At 41.6% G+C, this 18,341-nt stretch overlaps 1 protein-coding gene across 7 annotated transcripts in view; it reads right to left on the reverse strand.

Annotated features, from left to right (window-relative positions):
* The window catches only part of NCALD (neurocalcin delta), a 415,625-nt gene that overhangs the window by 53,412 nt on the left and 343,872 nt on the right, over window positions 1-18,341 (reverse strand). The window contains exon 1 of one of the 7 annotated variants that reach the window (XM_067017420.1): window positions 17,333-17,464. The exons of the other annotated variants lie outside the window; for them this stretch is intronic. The gene's annotated coding sequence lies outside the window, so the exon portion shown is untranslated. Of the gene's footprint in view, window positions 1-17,332; window positions 17,465-18,341 lie in introns of those variants that run through there. 7 annotated transcript variants of the gene reach the window in all.

Below are 18,341 nucleotides of genomic sequence, written 5' to 3' on the forward strand. Positions count from 1 at the left end.
TGACAACATCGGGAGAAGTTCTAAAATCAGGATTTAGGATGACAATAAAGTGAATTATTGAGAATAAAGCTGAAGCCACACTCTGGGATAAGATGGTATTATTCATTGCTGATGAGTAAGTCATCAAGCAAATGATGATTTATACAGCTGTAAATGTTACAAAGGATCGGGTATCAGGACTAACCAGCATGGCTAAGGGAATTGCTTATCCCTTAGATCCCAATCCTCCTCTTCTATGATATTGTGAAGGTCACGATCCATACCATTCTTTGTTGGGGTCTGCCTTCCCATTCTGGGTCTTATTACTAAGTTCTCAGACTCTGCATCTGCAAATGGTGCAAGTCCCATCAATGTACGTGCAGAATTCCATTTCCTTTGAGGAAGTTGGTGGGCTGCCTCATTTATTAACAGAGGAATGGCTATGGTCTCTGGATCGACCTGCAGCTCTCTCCACTCCAGTGTTCTCTGCCCGGTGTCCACTCTTTACCCCTGGGGTCTGGGCAGCCCAGAGCAAGGGCATGCCTGCTGTGAGGCCTGACCACGACCACCACTCCCTGGGCAACAACTATATGCCAGGCGTGTGCTAAGCACTTTGCACATTTTGTTTTCATAATCTCACAGCAATTCTGGAAGTTATCATCTCTGTTTTCCAATACAGAAATGGAGGTTTAACTAAAATAAGGTATTTGCGCAACATTACACACTTAGTAAGGGACAGATTTGGTATTTGAACTCCTTTATTCCAGAGCCCTGGCGCTTATGAATGCTATCACAACAGCTTTTGATTCTGTGTAGCGAGCTCCATATTACACTTGGAAGACTTGGTGGAAACAGAAAAAATATCGATTTGTTGCCCGCTGGAAGTTTCCCTTGCACAGAGTAGATTCCAAAGCACCAGCAGGCCTTCTTGGTAGGAGGTCTTGCTGCAGGACGGCACATTCAAAGTCACAGTCCACATCTGCAGATCTTAGCTGTAACGAAGCTAAGCTTAACTCCTGCAGCTTTGTGGCAAGACCAGTGGGAAAACTGATCAGAAAGGATAAACTAAATTATCTGTGGCAGGCAGACTAACAGCCCCCAAAGATGTCCACATCCTGATCCCCGAAGCTTGTGAATATGGCAAGTTTGCTTAGCATACAGATCTCTCCTACAGTATCCTTTGCTCCCTTCCTGTGCGATGTAGGATTAACCTCATTTACTGTTCAGTTCTTACAGAGCACACGTCACCAGTCCTAAAGATCCTGTTAGTTTTCACATAAAGACCTCCGCCTACAGTCAAGCGCAGAGTGCATGCATATATATGTGGATATATGCCTTATATGGCAAACAAGGCATTGCAGACATGATTAAAATAAGAATCTGGAGACGGGAAGGTTATCCTGGATGATCCAGGTGGGCCCCATGCCATGACTAGGGGGAGGCAGGAAGGCTGGATTCAGAGGAGAAGATGCAATAACGGAAGCAGCGTCTGGAGTGACGTGGGCAACCTCTAGTAGCTACAAGAGGTGAGAAAACAGGTTCTCCTCTAAAGTGTCCAGAAGGGAACTCTGCCTCGCTGACCTATTTTAGGCTTCTGATCTCCAGAACAGTAAGATAACAAATTTGTTGTTTCGGGCACTCGATTTGTGGTGACTTGTCACAGCAGCAATAGGACACTAATACAACGTCCACATCCCAAGTATCTCATAACAATATTGTCCGTACTACAGTCCTATACCCAATATGTTTAAGTTCCTGAGATTAATGTTTCCTGATATTTCAAACAGCCTATCAGTGATTTTCTGATTGATCTGATTCTTCCTCTTAGTAGAGAAAATGAATTCTAATATGCCACCTGTGAGCTTTGAAGTGAACCTTGCACTAAATACGCTAGAGATTTCCAAAACCTAAGAGAGGAAGACCATTTTCCTTTCCCCTGGAAAATGACCTAGGCATGCTGTCCTCTGACTGACACACGTTCACTCGTTGACCCTCAGCGTGACAAATCTGAAACACGCAGGCATGACGGGAAGGGAGTGTGAGTTCCCTCTTCTGTGGAGACACTTGTGAGCATCTTCAAGACCCACCTCCAACAGCTACTTCCGTCGGCTCAACTGTGCGAAGGTTAAAAACTCTTCCTAATTCTGATTCCAATAAATGACTTGAAGAAAGGTGTGTCCCTGTTTGTTTATATATATAAATTTAGAAGCACGGTGAAATCTCGAACAAATTAGCCACCGGCAGAAAGGAAAAATCAGGTAACCTAATTAACCAAGGCTGAGCCATTTGCAGGACTCTGGGTAACACTGGCCAACTGAGCTGAAGGGAGAGCAGATAAGCACTGATGAAGAGCCAGCAGCCCAGGAATAGAATCCAAACAACGGGAAGGAAGGTCATTGGCTGATTGATGAGGCTTCTGCTGTCCTTGCCACTGTGTGTGAAGAAGAGTCCTGTAGCCCTGGAAGGTTCCTAACATCATCGTTATTTGAATAAGCCAGGAGACAGCAGGTCCCAGATATGCATCCTTTGTGGTCATACCTTTCAGAGAGAAAGTTTTGCGTTTTGGAAGCCTGCTGTGTAGCCCTATGCTCTCCAACTGGACATCACAATCATCACTGTTTCTATGCAGATACTAAACTCCTTGGAATAGCCAAAGGAACATTCGTTGGTTCTCCTATATTATTCGTTTCTCCAATCGAGTGCTCCAAACAGCTGAATGTGCCCGCCGTACTAGACTAACTCCCTTAAAGAAATTTCATCTAGAGCTGGCGTTATGCTCATTAGCCAAAATTATCGTAATTATTATTTTTTCCTGGATTTTCTATGGTCTCCTTGTAAACAGGCTCCTTCTTACTCTCTGATAGTAGCAACTGACACTGAAGAAATGACTAAAAATACCAGAATCACTATGCAAACGCCTTGCTGCCTTCCTGCAAAGAAGGAGGAGGCTGGCAAATATAGTTGCTATTTCCTTACCAGGAAAAAATGAAGTTAGAGCAAGTGGCATGTCTGTGTGTGCCAGCTGTCATCTGGGACAGCGGGGCCTCTTGAACCACTTGGCAAATGGCACGAACTTCCAAGTCTCTTTTTCTCTCCCAGGGCACAGGGCAGACAGGACCACAATTCAGATTTCCCAAACTCCTGATTTCAAATAATTTCATTTTTCAACACAGTGATTTGTTTAAATCTAAATGTGGTTTAATCCTTATGCTGGTTGAAGACTGTTCACATAAATGCTTAAGAAATAGATAAACTCTTTATAGACTGTTTGATGACTCAGGGTTAAGCAAATAAGGTCACTATGTTTTCATACATTATGTGTAGTAATGAGGTTTAAATTTAACTCCCCAAATCAAACATAACTTACAATGCAGAGTCTGGACAAATGAGCTCTCTTTCCTAGTCACTGCAGCTGTGGAACTGATCTAAGTCGCAACGCCTCCCCATCAGAGTAGGCTGCTTTCCTTCTATGCACACTCTCCAAAATATAAAAATAAAAATGAAGCGCTGTAGGGCAGGTGCAGATGGATGAGATGCGCAAGTAATAACAAAGCTCCAGCTCTTTTCCTGGCGGCGCTTTGGTTCTGCTCTATCTGACGTGTTCTCTGTAGGGTTTTAGCAGGAACCACTGCAGCATCATGGCACCTCCAGAGGAGCAAGTTCAGGGTAGGGGTGGGGCGGGGCAGGTGAAAACTTTCACAAAAATGCATCATTCCCCGGATGCAGTAGCACAGAAGAAACACTTTACTTATTTGGGAAACTGCTGAAAATAAACACCACCCACTATAAAAGAGTCGAAGAAAATATCCCATTCTTGCTCCATCTCCCTTCTCCCTTTAAACTTGCAGAGCCTGTGGTTACAAAACCTACTTGCGGACAGCCTTTACTGTCATATGCCAAGATTTTCAGGAAGGATCAGACTAGATACTGAAGGGCCTAGTAGACCATTAATAGCTGGGACTAATTCCTAAGGAAATCATTAAGAACATATTTTGTATTTGTGGAGAGTTTAATTTTTGCAAACTATTATATTTCCATGACTGTTTTGAAGTAAGATGGGCAGGATTATTATGAGGTCATTTTGGATAGGTGAAAAAGAAAGACACCAAGTTAAGACAATCACTCACATCTCCTGATTCTTAGTCCTATACAAAATCACCTCAGAAATCACTTCCCTCCAACAAGAGTGGGTCAGTTGAGTATTTAATTCTGAACACCCAAGGTGCTATCTGCGGCAGCACCTGGGGTTTGGCATAACTAGATTTCATGCATTCACTCAATTAATAGTCATTCCACAAATAGGCCATATTTGAGACCCAACTATGTGCCAGAGAGAAGAACAAGACAGGCATGGGCCCTGACCCTATACAGTTTACAGCCTCATCTTATGCCTCTACCTGAGTAGCAGGGACCTGGGAATGAGGCCACATCCCACAGAGGGTTCTACACACCCCTGAGAAGTGAGGAAGGGGCTTTAAGGCAGAAGCTCCAGGAGTTAAGAAGGCAAAAGAGCCAGAGGGGTTGGAAATTCTTCCCAAGAAGAAAGGGTTCCATGATCAAATTAGTTTGGGAAACCCATCTTACCATACTTTCCCTCTTAGAAATTTACAAGCAAATTAAAAATACTGAAAAGTTCTCCAATTAAGAAACATGCTGACCTTCATTTACCCAGGAAGTCTGTTTACCATGGGACATCCCATAGAACCACCCTTTTGTGGGTCCCGCTGCGAGAAATGCTAACAAGTCCACAGTCTTAGAGCAGAGTCAGCGGGCTCTGATTTAGAAACCATATTTTCCCAGCAGCACACACGCTTGTCAGAATGGCCTGCGAAGATACTCACATCTGGGCCCTTCCAGTCTTAAGCAAGTCTTAAATCAGGCAGAGACCAAGGCCCTGCTGGTTCCCAACAGTGAACTCTAGAAGGCTATTCCTGAGACCACTTCCTTCAGCCCTGGGTACCTCCCTTGGATTCCGGGTCATGGATTTTCTTGGGACTGGCCCCATAGCCTCTGACTTGGTAGCTCCCTGTGCTCTTAGAGCCAAGTCTTGTGACAACCCCATCTTTCTTCCTGGTACCTGTTCTCAAATTCTTTAGTCCAAGGCTACAGCCTGACCCTACAGCTCTGAGGCCAAGGGGCTCCCTTGTGTTTTGTCCACTCTTGCTTCTGAGTCAACATGTTAAGTCACCACCTTAAATCTAACCTTATATTTCCTCGTGAGGATTAGTTACCTGGAAGGAGAGGGTTCTGGTCCATCCCCATTTTAACTAAGCAACAGTGATCCAGTGACGCTGGAAAGGCCAGGGGCCACTGAGGATTGTGTCACATATTATCTCATTTCGTTGCCCCAACAAGTGATGAGGTAATTACAATTTTTAACCTCTGTTTTCCAAATAAGGAAACTGATCCTTTGAGAGGTCGTAACTTGCCCAAGCTCACAGAGCTTAAGGGATAGAGCCAGGATTTGAACCCAGGCAGTCTGACCTCAGAGTACATGCTGCTCCGAGCCAATAAGCCTCCCTTGATTCCCCACCTCTTATCAAACTCTACCTATTCACCTTCCAGAACCACTGTCCAGGAGCATGGCACTCCTATGGTGTCGGGGTCTTGGGGCAGCCCAGCGTTCCCAGTACCACCCCTCCCTCACCAGTCTGGTCAGCACTCCACACCCTGGGTTTGCTCACTTCTCCCTGTCCCTCTGTCAGAGTGATGTATTTCTACTAAAAATAACCCTGTGCTAATGTCTCCTTTCTGGTAACAACATGCTTTAACCCAGGCTAAATGTACACTGTAATGGCGGGATGGTGGACACCTATGTGGGGAGACTGCTGAGCCGGGTTTGGAACTTCGCATCCCACAAACCCCTGCTCACTTTGCCTGGACCAGCATTCTCAATCCTCCCTGCACAGGAGCACCACAGAAGCTTCTCTCTCTCTCTCTCTCTCTCTCTCTCTCTCTCTCTCTCTCTCTCTCTCTCTCTCTCTCTTCTCGCTAGCTAGCTAGCTAGCAAAAAACCTATGTCCAGGCCACACCCCAAACCAAATGACTCAGAATCCCTGGGAGTGGGACCCTAGCACTGGCATGATATTAAAGCTCTCTGGGTGGTTTTATATGAGACTAGAGCTGAATACTCCTTTTCAAAACATAAGAGTTAGCCATGTAAACAGACACACTGTGTCTACATTTTGGTCTTTGTACATCCCACTGAAGCTGGTGAAAGATGACAAGTGCGCATACTCAGAGGAGGGAAGAGGTTTAAGGATCGTGGGTCTGACTCTGATTACCACGTGCTCTTGGACCAGAAACAACTTCTTTGGAGTTTGGTTTTCTTAGCCAGTAATGAGGGGTTAATGCTAACTTGCCTTGAAGGTGGGTAATGAGAAATGACTAACTCAGATGGCCATAAGGTACTACCTTAGGCAAAGTTAGAATGCTTCTACGACAGCAAGGGAATTTGAGTGATTTGCCTCTTAAATACTGTCAAGATAGCCCAATAATTGTAAATAAGGAGCCAGAGTGGACTGCGATGAAGCAGGCAGCATGGACCCCCTGATTACCTACAGACGGCTACTCTCTCCTCCCATTAATATCTTTCCTCTGGAGAGCAATTTGAAAATAAATCAAAAGAAAAGAACGTAATATCTTGAAGCTTCTTTGGCACACTCCCACAAAGCCAATACTGTCGTGCTGACAAACTGTTTCCTGGAAACAGGTGTGCCTCCACTTAAAGAAGGTGGATCTACAATGAAAGATATAACCAAAGTGTTCTTCCACTTTAGAAAGCTTTCTTGAAATAGGAACTTCCCTTGTGCATAGTTCATTAACTTATTACCCTTGGGAGAAAAAAAATCAATTCAAAATGGAAATGCAACTCTGAAGTGACCATGTTATCCAGTGGGGAAATGTGCTTTAATTTACAAAACCTTTACAGTAACTCACGATATTTGAAGTGAGGTTTATTTCCATGAAGCTATAAAGAGCTCCAAGAGAAAAAGACATATTTAGACATACAATGTTCAGCCCTTTCCAATCACCAGCTCATTTCATAACTGATGGAGAGCTTGGTCAGTGAGTCAGGATGGAGGCACTCACCGCTGGGATGTGAGGAGGTCTACCTGCTAGGCAGGCTCTCCCCTCCTACCACTCCTAAGTGGCCAGCACCGAGGTTAGTCTCTTTTGAATAAGAACCATTTAACACTGACACCCCGCCCCTCACGCCATGTGTCTATTATAAGCTGAGTGCTGTGCTAGGCTTGCTAAGGAAGGTGAAGATGATAGGGCAAGCCCCCTGCCTCTCTATTCTCATCAATTTATGGTGACCAGATACCCAAATTTGACAGCCTCAATCTTTTAGGAAGTGTCCCTAAATAAGCTTAGGGGTAGAACTGCCAGATAAAATATAGGATGCTTAGTTAAATCTGAATTTCATAGAAACAACCAATAATGTTTTAGCATAAGTATGTCCCAAATACTTCATGGGATATACTTATACTGAAGAAAACTACTCGATGTTGGAAAGTTCATTTAACTGGGTGTCTTGTATTTTTATTTGCTAAATTTGACAACCTTACTTAAGGGATCTATAGGGCCTGTTGTGAACTTTGTGAATTAGCCCCACCCTTAGGTTGCTCCTCACTAATAGGGAATTTGGAGTTGTTTTCTAGCTGTGGTAGTCATCACTGGGCTTATGACTTCCTATTTGCATCAGATCTCTCTGTGACCAATGGCATACAGCCATAAAAGGAGTTTTCAGTGATACTAGGTGGTCCTGTTGGGTTGAGGGTGCAGATTATGACTTCACAACTTAATAACCCCTGAAAGGAAGAATTGCCTTCAAGGCCTAAAGCAGTGCCCGTGTTCTAGAATCACTTATTAAATGCAAGGGCACAGAACTTGCCTCCTCAAGTCATGTACTGACCAGCCACATGCTTGGCTGATATTCCTAGTGTTGGGCAGTCTGTCCACAGCAAGAGATCCTTGGAGAGTGAGAGGATGAGTAAGTTCAGGTGGCTCTCGAGGTTTAGCTGGTGTAAGTTAAGTATCACCTAGGAAGTTTTGTAAAGAGGAAGACCCCAAGTCCCAGCCCTCCAGATTCTGATTCCAAAGTTCTGAATTCAGCCTCAGGAATCTGCATCTCAACCACAGGGCTGTGATTCTAACCCCAGTGGCTGGGGGGACCGTGTTTAGCCCTTGCACCTCTCCCCTGAGGCTCCTGGGAAGATTCCAGCCAAGAGCCCCTGGGGGTCAGTTTGGGCTGGTGTTCCTCTCCACTGACCCAGCAGCTCAGATCCAGCTCTGGAATTCTGAATAATGAGAAGACTTGAGCTGCTCTTCTTGTATGATCTTCATGCAGTCATCTCTCTCCTGACATCTCCGGCCCTGATTATTGCAAGGGCTGCCAAAAATTGTGTCCCTTTTTGCCAGTCACTTTACACTGTCAGCATTCCCAGACCTGTTTTCCTATTAGCATGGCCTGGCCTTTTACTGATGGTTGCCAAGGCAGCTCGTGAGTCAGACAACTGGGAACACCCTGCTTTATACACCTCACATTTAACACCGGACTGCTGAGGGGCCGCACAACTTTACTCTTAAAAACAAACCCAGATCGATGCCAAGACGTTGGTGTGTGATGGATGTGCCCTTTGAGTCAGGGTCTCTGCCACGGGGAACAGCACATCCGCCAGACGATCCTGTGTTATGGACAAATAAAAGGACCCTGCTGAGATGTCTTTGGTGACATTCTAAATCCTGGAATGAATTATCCCCAAAGACAAGAGATGGATCATGTGTGCAATACATGATGGAACAGAAAATGGCTGAAATGGAAAGAGTAAGTGGCCTGAAATCTAAAACAACTCCCTTCACTGACCGGGGACAATTTCCAGCAAATGTGCTCCTTAACTCTAGTTTCAGAAAAGGCAAACCCCATCTCTTCTTGAATGTTTCATTCATTCTTTCACCCAGCTGACAAATATGTACAGAGCACCTGCTATGTGGGTAGAATAACACATCTCAAAATTGAAAGCCTCATGTTAACTAACCAGGAACCAAGAGCCTACTTGCTTCTGACAACTAGTAGTTTTTAATTAAGTAACCAGACATAGGAGGTGAGGCCCTCAGACCTCTGGGGAGGACTTTCAGGTAGCGACTGGGATCAGAGGCATTTGAGTGAGGAAGTTCTGCCAGAAAATCACATGAACGGCAGAGATCCGTAACTTCAGCTCTGCATGTCACCAATTTCCAGCAGGCTTCAGGAGCCCAACGATGATGGAAAAGCTCCATTCTAAGCCATCTGGGGTTTCATGTTGTTCCTGTGAAGTGAGGGCTCAACACAATTCATGATACTTAATACAAATGTAAGCAGATCCTGTAATATAAATGTGCAAAGAACATTGATATAGGTTTTAAGTCATTATTCTAAAGTACCATGAAGGCTATGGAATTGAGGCACCAGCGTTTCTGCTAAAACGAAACATTAAACCTGCATTCACTGAACTGGCAAAGTTGAGGAATCCTCGAATCAGACTGCCACTCAGAACAAAAGGACACAGCAAAGATCAGAGATTGAACTTGGATGAACAAAAAATCTACAGCCCTCTGGGAACAATGTCCATCATTACCCCCAAAAAGCCATGCCCCAGTTTGTCTTCGAGCCTTTCCCCATACTGCTCTTTTTGCCTGAAACAACCTTCCAGAGCTTCTCCTGAGCAGGTCAGTGGCCTCATTTTCAACAAGGAAGGTCAACAAACCTGTTTCCAGGTTTGTTGATGCGCTTGTTTATGCATTCAGTTGCTTGGTTAATTGATCTGTATTGGGCATTTAATGCGTGTCGGCCCCTATGGAGTGCAGCAAGGATGTAGACCTGAAATAAGGCACCTCATTCACCTTCAGGGAGCTTAGAGTTTAGTGGAAGAGACAAGTAGGAAATTGTAGAGCTGTGGGGTTGGTGTTATAATTGAGGTTTGTATTATGCAGGAGTACTGGGGAAGTTAGCAAGGCTTCCGAGAGGAGGTGGGGCCTGACTGGTGTCCTGCAGGATGAGGCAGTACCTGTTGGAGGCAGATATTATGGGTCTGGTGATGGAACTGGCTCATGTGATCCATCCTCTCACTCTTTGCTCTCTTTGTAAAAATGATCCATGTTGATCATATGGTCAACCAGCATTGGGAGTGCTGTCCATGGCCATGAAAGAAAGAGAAATGGCCTTGTGGTAAGACATGTGCCGCAGCCTCATGCCACTCTGAATGGTAGTACAATCTCACTTTAAGATGGCAGACTAAGCTTGCAAGTTTTCCTATCCTACCTCTATTTTTCAATTATGAAGGCAAAATGAAGATCTACAAGGACCTAGCCCTTCTTCTGCCATTTTGAAAAAATAATTTAAAAATATACTCTAGCAAAACTGAAAATGAATCCAAGAAATAGGAACACCTGGAAACAATGGAAATAATCCAGTTCAGATGGAAAGAAATCCTAGTGGAACAGCTTATATTTAGTCCAAATTACAATGGTGGGACAGAATGCTTGGTGAAAAACATCTACAACAGAGCAAAAGGTTATGATGATTAAACTGGATACCTAAGAATCAGGAAGTACAAAAAAAAAAAAAAAAAAAGAATCAAGAAGTAAACAATGACATGCCACATATGTACTGAAGACTCAAGTTTCTCCAGGTCAACCAGAGAAGAAAAAGATAATTAGAGACTCTAGAAAGATAAATATACATAAAAGGCAATCATGGTCTAAATATGAATCAAGCTAAAATTCAGTTTTATTTAAACAATTAATGGAATAAAAAAACCACTGGTAATTGTAAATATTTATGCACCCAACATAGGAGCACCTCAATACATAAGGCAAATGGTAACAGCCATAAAAGGGGAAATTGACAGTAACACAGTCATAGTAGGGGACTTTAACACCCCACTTTCACCAATGCACAGATCATCCAAAATGCAAATAAATAAGGAAACACAAGCTTTAAATGATCCATAAACAAGATGGACTTAATTGATATTTATAGGATATACCATCGAAAAAAAACAGAATACACTTTCTTCTCAAGTGCACATGGAACATTCTCCAATATAGATCATATCCTGGGTCACAAATCAAGCCTTGGTAAATCTGAGAAAATTGAAATCGTAACAAGTATCTTTTCTGACTACAACGCTGAGACTGGATATCAAATACAGGAAAAAAATGTAAAAAATACAAATATATGGAGGCTAAACAATTTGCTACTAAATAAACAAGAGATCATCGAAGAAAAAGAGGAAAACAAAAAATACCTAGAAACAAATGACAATGAAAACACGATGACCCAAAACCTATGGGATGCAGCAAAAGCAGTTCTAAGGGGGAAGTTGATAGCAATACAGTCCTACCTAAAGAAACAAGAAAAACCTCAAATAAACAACCTAACCTTACACCTAAAGCAATGAGAAAGAAGAACAACACCAACAAAAAAACCCCCAATGTTAGCAGAAGGAAAGGAATCATAAAGATCAGATTAGAAATCAATGAAAAAAATGAAGAAAACAATAACGAAGATCAATAAAACTAAAAGCTGGTTCTTTGAGAAGATAAACAAAATTGATAAACCATTAGGCAGACTCATCAGGAAAAAAAGGGAGAAGACTCAAATCAACAGAATTAGAAATGAAAAAGGAGAAGTAACAACTGACACTGTAGAAATACAAAGGATCATGAGAGACTATTACAAGCAACTATATGCCAATAAAATGGACAACCTGGAAGAAATGGACAAATTCTTAGAAAAGCACAACCTTCCAAGACTGAACCAGGAAGAAATAGAAAATATAAACAGACCAATCACAAGCACTGAAATTGAGACTGTGATTAAACATTTCCCAACAAACAAAAACCCAGGACCAGATGGATTCACAGGCAAATTCTATCACACATTTAGAGAAGAGGTAACACCTATCCTTCTCAAACACTTCCAAAATATAGCAGAGAGAGGAACACTCCCAAACTCATTCTACAAGGCCACCATCACCATGATACCAAAACCAGGAAAGATGTCAGAAAAAGGAAAACACAGGCCAATATCACTGGTGGAACATAGATGCAAAAATCCTCAACACTAGAAACAGAATCCAGCAGCACATTAAAAGAATCATACACCATGATCAAGTGGGGTTTATCCTAGGAATGCAAGAATTCTTCAATATACGCAAATCAATCAATGTGATACACTGTATTAACAAACTGAAGGATGAAAACCATATGATAATCTCAATAGATGCAGAAAAAGCTTTCAACAAAATTCAACACTCATTTATGATAAAGACTCTCCAGAAAGTAGGCACAGAGGGAACTTACCTCAACAGAAATGAAGGCCATATATGACAAACCCACAGCCAACATCATTCTCAATGGTGAAAAACTGAAACCATTTCCACTAAGATCAGGAACAAGACAAGGTTGCCCACTCTCACCACTATTATTCAACATAGTTTTGGAAGTTTTAACCACAGCAATCAGAGATGAAAAAGAAATAAAAGGAATCTAAATTGCAAAAGAGGAAATAAAACTGTCACAGTTTGCAGATGACATGATACTATACATAGAGAATCCTAAAAATGCTACCAGAAAACTACTAGAGCTAAACAATGAATTTGGTAAAGTAGCAGGATACAGAATTAATGCACAGAAATCTCTTGCATTCCTATACACTAATGATGAAAAATCTGAAAGAGAAATTAAGGAAACACTCCCATTTACCATGGCAACTAAAAAGAATAAAATACCTAGGAAGAAACCTACGTAAGGAGACCAACGACCTGTATGCAGAAAACTGTAAGACACTGATGAGAGAAATTAAAGGCGATACAAACAGATGGAGAGATATACCATGTTCTTGGCTTGGAAGAATCAACATTGTGAAAATGACTCTACTACCCAAAGCAATCTGCAGAGTCAATGCAATCCCTGTCAAGCTACCAATGGCATTTTTCACAGAATTAGAACAAAAACTTTCACAATTTGTATGGAAACACAGAAGACTCCGAATAGCCAAAGCAATCTTGAGAAAGAAAAACACAGCTGGAAGAATCAGGCTCCCTGACTTCAGACTATACTACAAAGCTACAGTAATCAAGATAGTATGGTGCTGACACAAAAACAAAAATATAGATCAATGGAACAGGATAGAAAGCCGAGAGATAGGGCTTCCCTGGTGGCGCAGTGTTTGAGAATCCACCTGCCGATGCAGGGGACACGGGTTCGTGCCCTGGTCTGGGAAGATCCCACATGACACGGAGCTGCTGGGCCCATGAGCCACGGCCACTGAGCCTGCGCGTCCGGAGCCTGTGCTCCGCAATGGGAGAGGCCACAACAGTGAAAGGCCCATGTACAGCAAAAAAAAAAAGATTAAAAAAGAAAGCCGACAGATAAACCCATGTACATATTGGTCACCTTATCTTTGATAAAGGAGGCAAGAATATACAATGGAGAAAAGACAGCCTCTTCAATAAGTGGTGCTGGGAAAACTGGACAGCTACATGTAAAAGATGAAATTAGAACACTTCCTAACACCATACCCAAAAATAAACTCAAAATGGTTTAAAGACCTAAATGTAAGGCTAGACACTATCAAACTTAGAGGAAAACATAGGCAGAACACTCTATGACATAAATCACAGCAAGATCCTTTTTGACCCACCTCCTAGAGAAATGGAAATAAAAATAAACAGATAGGACCTAATGAAACTTAAAAGCTTTTGCACAGCAAAGGAAACCATAAACAAGACGAAAAGACAACCCTCAGAATGGGAGAAAATATTTGCAAATGAAGCAACTGACAAAGGATTAATCTCCAAAATTTACAAGCAGCTTATGCAGCCCAATATCAAAAAAACAAACAACCCAATCCAAAAATGGGCAGAAGACCTAAACAGACATTTCTCCAAAGGAGATATGCAGATTGCCAGCAAGCACACGAAAGTTTGCTCAACATCACTGATCATTAGAGAAATGCCAATGAAAGCTACAATGAGATATCACCTCACAGCGGTCAGAATGGCCATCATCAAAAAATCTACAAATAATGAATGCTGGAGTTGGTGTGGAGAAAAGGGAACCCTCTTGCACTGTTGGTGGGAATGTCATTTGATACAGCCACTATGAAGAACAGTATGGAGGTTCCCAGGGGTCCCACTATTGGGCATATACCCTGAGAAAACCATAATTCAAAAAGAGACATGTACCACAATGTTCACTGTGGCACTATTTACAATAGCCAGGACATGGAAAAAAGCTAAGTGTCCATCAACAGATGAATGATAAAGAATATGTGGCACATATATACAATGGAATATTACTCAGCCATAAAAAGAGACAAAATTGAGTTATTTGTAGTGAGGTGGATGGACCTACAGTCTGTCATGCAGAGTGAAGTAAGTCAGAAAGCGAAAAACAAATACTGTATGATAACACATGTACATGGAATCGAAAAAAAAAAAAAGGTTCTAATGAGCCTGGGGCAGGACAGGAATAAAGATGCATATGTAGGGAATGGACTTGCGGACATGGGGAGGGGGAAGGGTAAGCTGGGACGAAGTAAGAGAGTGGCATGGACATATATACACTACCAAACGTAAAATAGATAGCTAGTGGGAAGCAGCCGCATAGCACAGGGAGATCAGCTCGGTGCTTTATGACCATCTAGAGGGGTGGGGTAGGGATGGTGGGAGGGAAACTCAAGAGGGAGGGGATATGGGGATATACGTATGCATATAGCTGATTTACTTTGTTATACGGCAGCAACTAACACACCGTTGTAAAGCAATTATACTCCAATAAAGATGTTAACAAATAAATAAATAAATAAATCGTCATTTAAAAAAAAAAACCCACTGGTGTCTTAAGTAATTAAAGTTAAACCTCTATGGTCAAGGGAGAGGGTCAATAAATATAGTGAATTCCTCTAAATTCTCTGTGAGTTCTAGGCCGCTGGGTAAAGTAACTGCTTCCCTATTGTATGATTTAGTTTTCCTTTTGAAAGTGGTTTTGACTTTAGGAACTATATTCCTTACATATTAACTTTTTAATCTACTTTTGCCCCAGGAGACTATTGCTAAAGGTGATCTCTGGTTAAAAACGTTTTATTTCCCCAAAGGTATTTTTGATTATCCCGTATCTTTCTGATCTTTATGAGATTGTAAACTAAGCTTTACTAACTGAAAATATAAACCCATATCCATTGAGAAACAATTAGTTTTTAAGAAACATTGATTCCTCAATCTCTTACTGTTCGATTGAATTTCAATTTTTTTTAAAGGGAATTCCTTTATTTTTATTATTTATTTATTTATCTTTGTGTTGGGTCTTCGTTTCTGCGCGAGGGCTTTCTCTAGTTGCGGCAAGCGGGGGCCACTCTTCATCGCAGTGTGCGGGCCTCTCACTATCGCGGCCTCTCTTGTTGAGGAGCACAGGCTCCAGACACGCAGGCTCAGTAGTTGTGGCTCACGGGCCTAGCTGCTCCACGGCGTGTGGGATCTTCCCAGACCAGGGCTCGAACCCATGTCCCCTTCATTGGCAGGCAGATTCTCAACCACTGCACCACCAGGAAAGCCCTGAATTTCAATTTTTAATTGGCAATTTAATTTAGTTAAAAATCGTTAATTCCTGCTTTAAAGAAACAGTTATCTGAAGTTCAGATGCTTGAGTTCATTTCAGGGTTCTTTTTCTTCTGTTGAAGTGAAGTAAGATGAAATATAAAGTAAACTGAAATATAATGCTTTTTAATTTTAAAATATTAATAGTGGCTACTTTAGGCAGTAGAATATTAAAAGTGAGCTTTATTTTCTTCTTTATATTCTTCTGTATTTTCTGAATGTTCTATCATAAACATATATTGATTCTATCCTTAAGCTTCTTAGAAGACTAATATAGGACTATTTGAGAATATTACTGGGACCAGAAAATCTCAGGTTCCATGGCTTTCTCTTTGAAAAGCAAGGTGGCAAGCTAAGTGATTATATGAAAATTGTATTGAATATGGTTTATGGTAGGTGGGTTGAACACATATATGTCTGAAATCTCTACATCGTGGAACTTTGTGTAAACTTTGCTCAGTGTAAACCTAAGAAATTTCCAATTATTTGGGGACTTTTAACAGGGACTTAATTTTATTTTAATTAATTAATTAATTTATTGCTGCATTGGGTCTTCGTCACAGCGCATGGGGTTTCTCTAGCTGTGGCGAGCAGGGGCTACTCTTCCTTGCGGCGTGCAGGCTTCTCATTGCAAAGCACGGGCTTTAGGTTCGAGGGCTTCAGTAGTTGTGGCACGCAGGCTCAGTAGTTGTGGCTCTCAGGCTCTAGAGCACAGGCTCAGTAGTTGTGGCCACATGGGCTTAGTTGTTCCACGGCATGTGGGATGTTCCTGGACCAGGGCTCGAACCCGTGTCCCCTGAATTGGCAGGCAGATTCTTAACCACTGTGCCACCAGGAAGTCCTAACAGGGCCTTTATTAATTGAAGACTTCATACAAAAGAAAGAGGAATCGTAGTTTTATTTCAAACTTCCTTAAAATGTCCCTGTTAAAAGAAAGTAGAATGATGGTTGCCAGGCCCTGAGGTGGGGGCTGGGGGTAGGGAGGCGAAGGATGGGGAGTTAGTGTTTAATGGATACAGAGTTTTGGTTTGGGAAGACAAAAAAGTTCTGGAGATGTGTGATAGTGATGGTTGCATGGCAATGTGAATGTACTTAACGCCACTGAATTGTACACTTACAATGGTTAAAATGGTTAATTTTATGTTACGTATATTTTACCACACTAAAAAGTCCCTGTTTCTTAAATCTAGACATGATTTAACACGATTTCATGAGATCTCTCCTTTGTTTATAGTATCCCCAAATCAGCATCTTTTTGTCAACCCATAGCATAACTAAATTTTGCACCTTTAACGAAGTAATCCTCTTGGTGACATTGTTGATAGAGAAGTTAGGCCTTTTGGTCAGTCTTGGTATTAATCCCTAGCCTGTTTTGAGGGCACGAAGAGGAGGAGAATTCTTTTCTGAAGAGCAATGGATTGGGTTTTTAAAGCTGGAAGTTGGCCAGCACTTTTGGAGGTGAGCATAGCAGATTCAAGTGACAGTTACTTTTATATCCAAAATGGAATTTGGACCAGAGGTTGCATCTTTCTTAAATAGCTTCTCTTTTGTGAAAACATCCTTGGGATATGCCAGAAAATAATTTCATGAAAACTATGACTTCCACTTAAATTGCTGTTCAAGCTCTCTATAAAGAAAACCCCCAAGAGAGTGAATGGTTTGCTTTAACGACCCTCAGCAGTTGGCCTTATAAGAGAGATCAGGCTCACCAGGTGTTCCATGGGCGCATTCAGGCGTGAATGGCCAGGAGGTAGCAAGGAGCATCAACACGGGCAATGGCCTCAGGAAACAGAAATCCATTTCCAATCTGCATGGTTGCCAGGAGCTATGGTGAGTGATGGTCTGTCTACAAGTGGAAAGCACACCTTTACTCTCCGTCAGAGACTGAGATAAGTACTCTTCTCAACTGGCTTAAAATCTTTATGTGGTTGGAGATTTTGAAAGTATATCACAGATTCAATTCCCATGAGGCACTGGGCTTTAGATACAGTACTAACCTGCATGGTGCTGTGGTGAAGTCATCATCAATATTAACGTGTGACCTTAGATTTCACCAGAAGGATTAACCAGTGGTGTTTTTGTTAAGTACGAAGGCATTTATTTTCTAACATTCTTTATACTGTATATAACTATTATACACACTTTGGCCTGTATAACTTACAAATATTTTTCTTGAGAATGGGATGTTCTGATTAAGAATATTCGGATAGCTGCCAAGCACATATACTGATGGCCAATTTTCAAAGACTTGAGATACAATGAAATGTACTGCCAGCTTAAAATTAAAACTTCACTGAACCATAATTAAGTCTTTCACTTAATTAAAAGATTTATCAGAGTAACGGTGCAATGTCCCAGGGGGTTCACTATGAATATCAATTATCATTATAGTATAGTTCTATAGAAAATGTTATGAAGGTTTGAATTTTCAGTTGGTTTGGGTTTTATGTGAATGTGACTTTGTTAAATAGTAGATTATATATTTTTTCAATATGAAGTTAACATAGCTCTCCGTACAGATATCACCCAGCTAAAGTTAAAAGAGCCATTTACACAGTATTTAGGGCAGAAAAGAATTCACGTTTTTTTAAATTTAAAAAGTTAGAACTTTTCTATGAGAAAAATGGAGGAAAAGGAATCATTTAACACATATTCATAATTAAAATTAGCTGTCTAAAGCAAAAGGAAACAGGGTTATTAAACTATTATAATACCACT

This window comes from Kogia breviceps, chromosome 17, assembly GCF_026419965.1.
Source record: "Kogia breviceps isolate mKogBre1 chromosome 17, mKogBre1 haplotype 1, whole genome shotgun sequence".
Classification (NCBI taxonomy): domain Eukaryota; kingdom Metazoa; phylum Chordata; class Mammalia; order Artiodactyla; family Physeteridae; genus Kogia; species Kogia breviceps.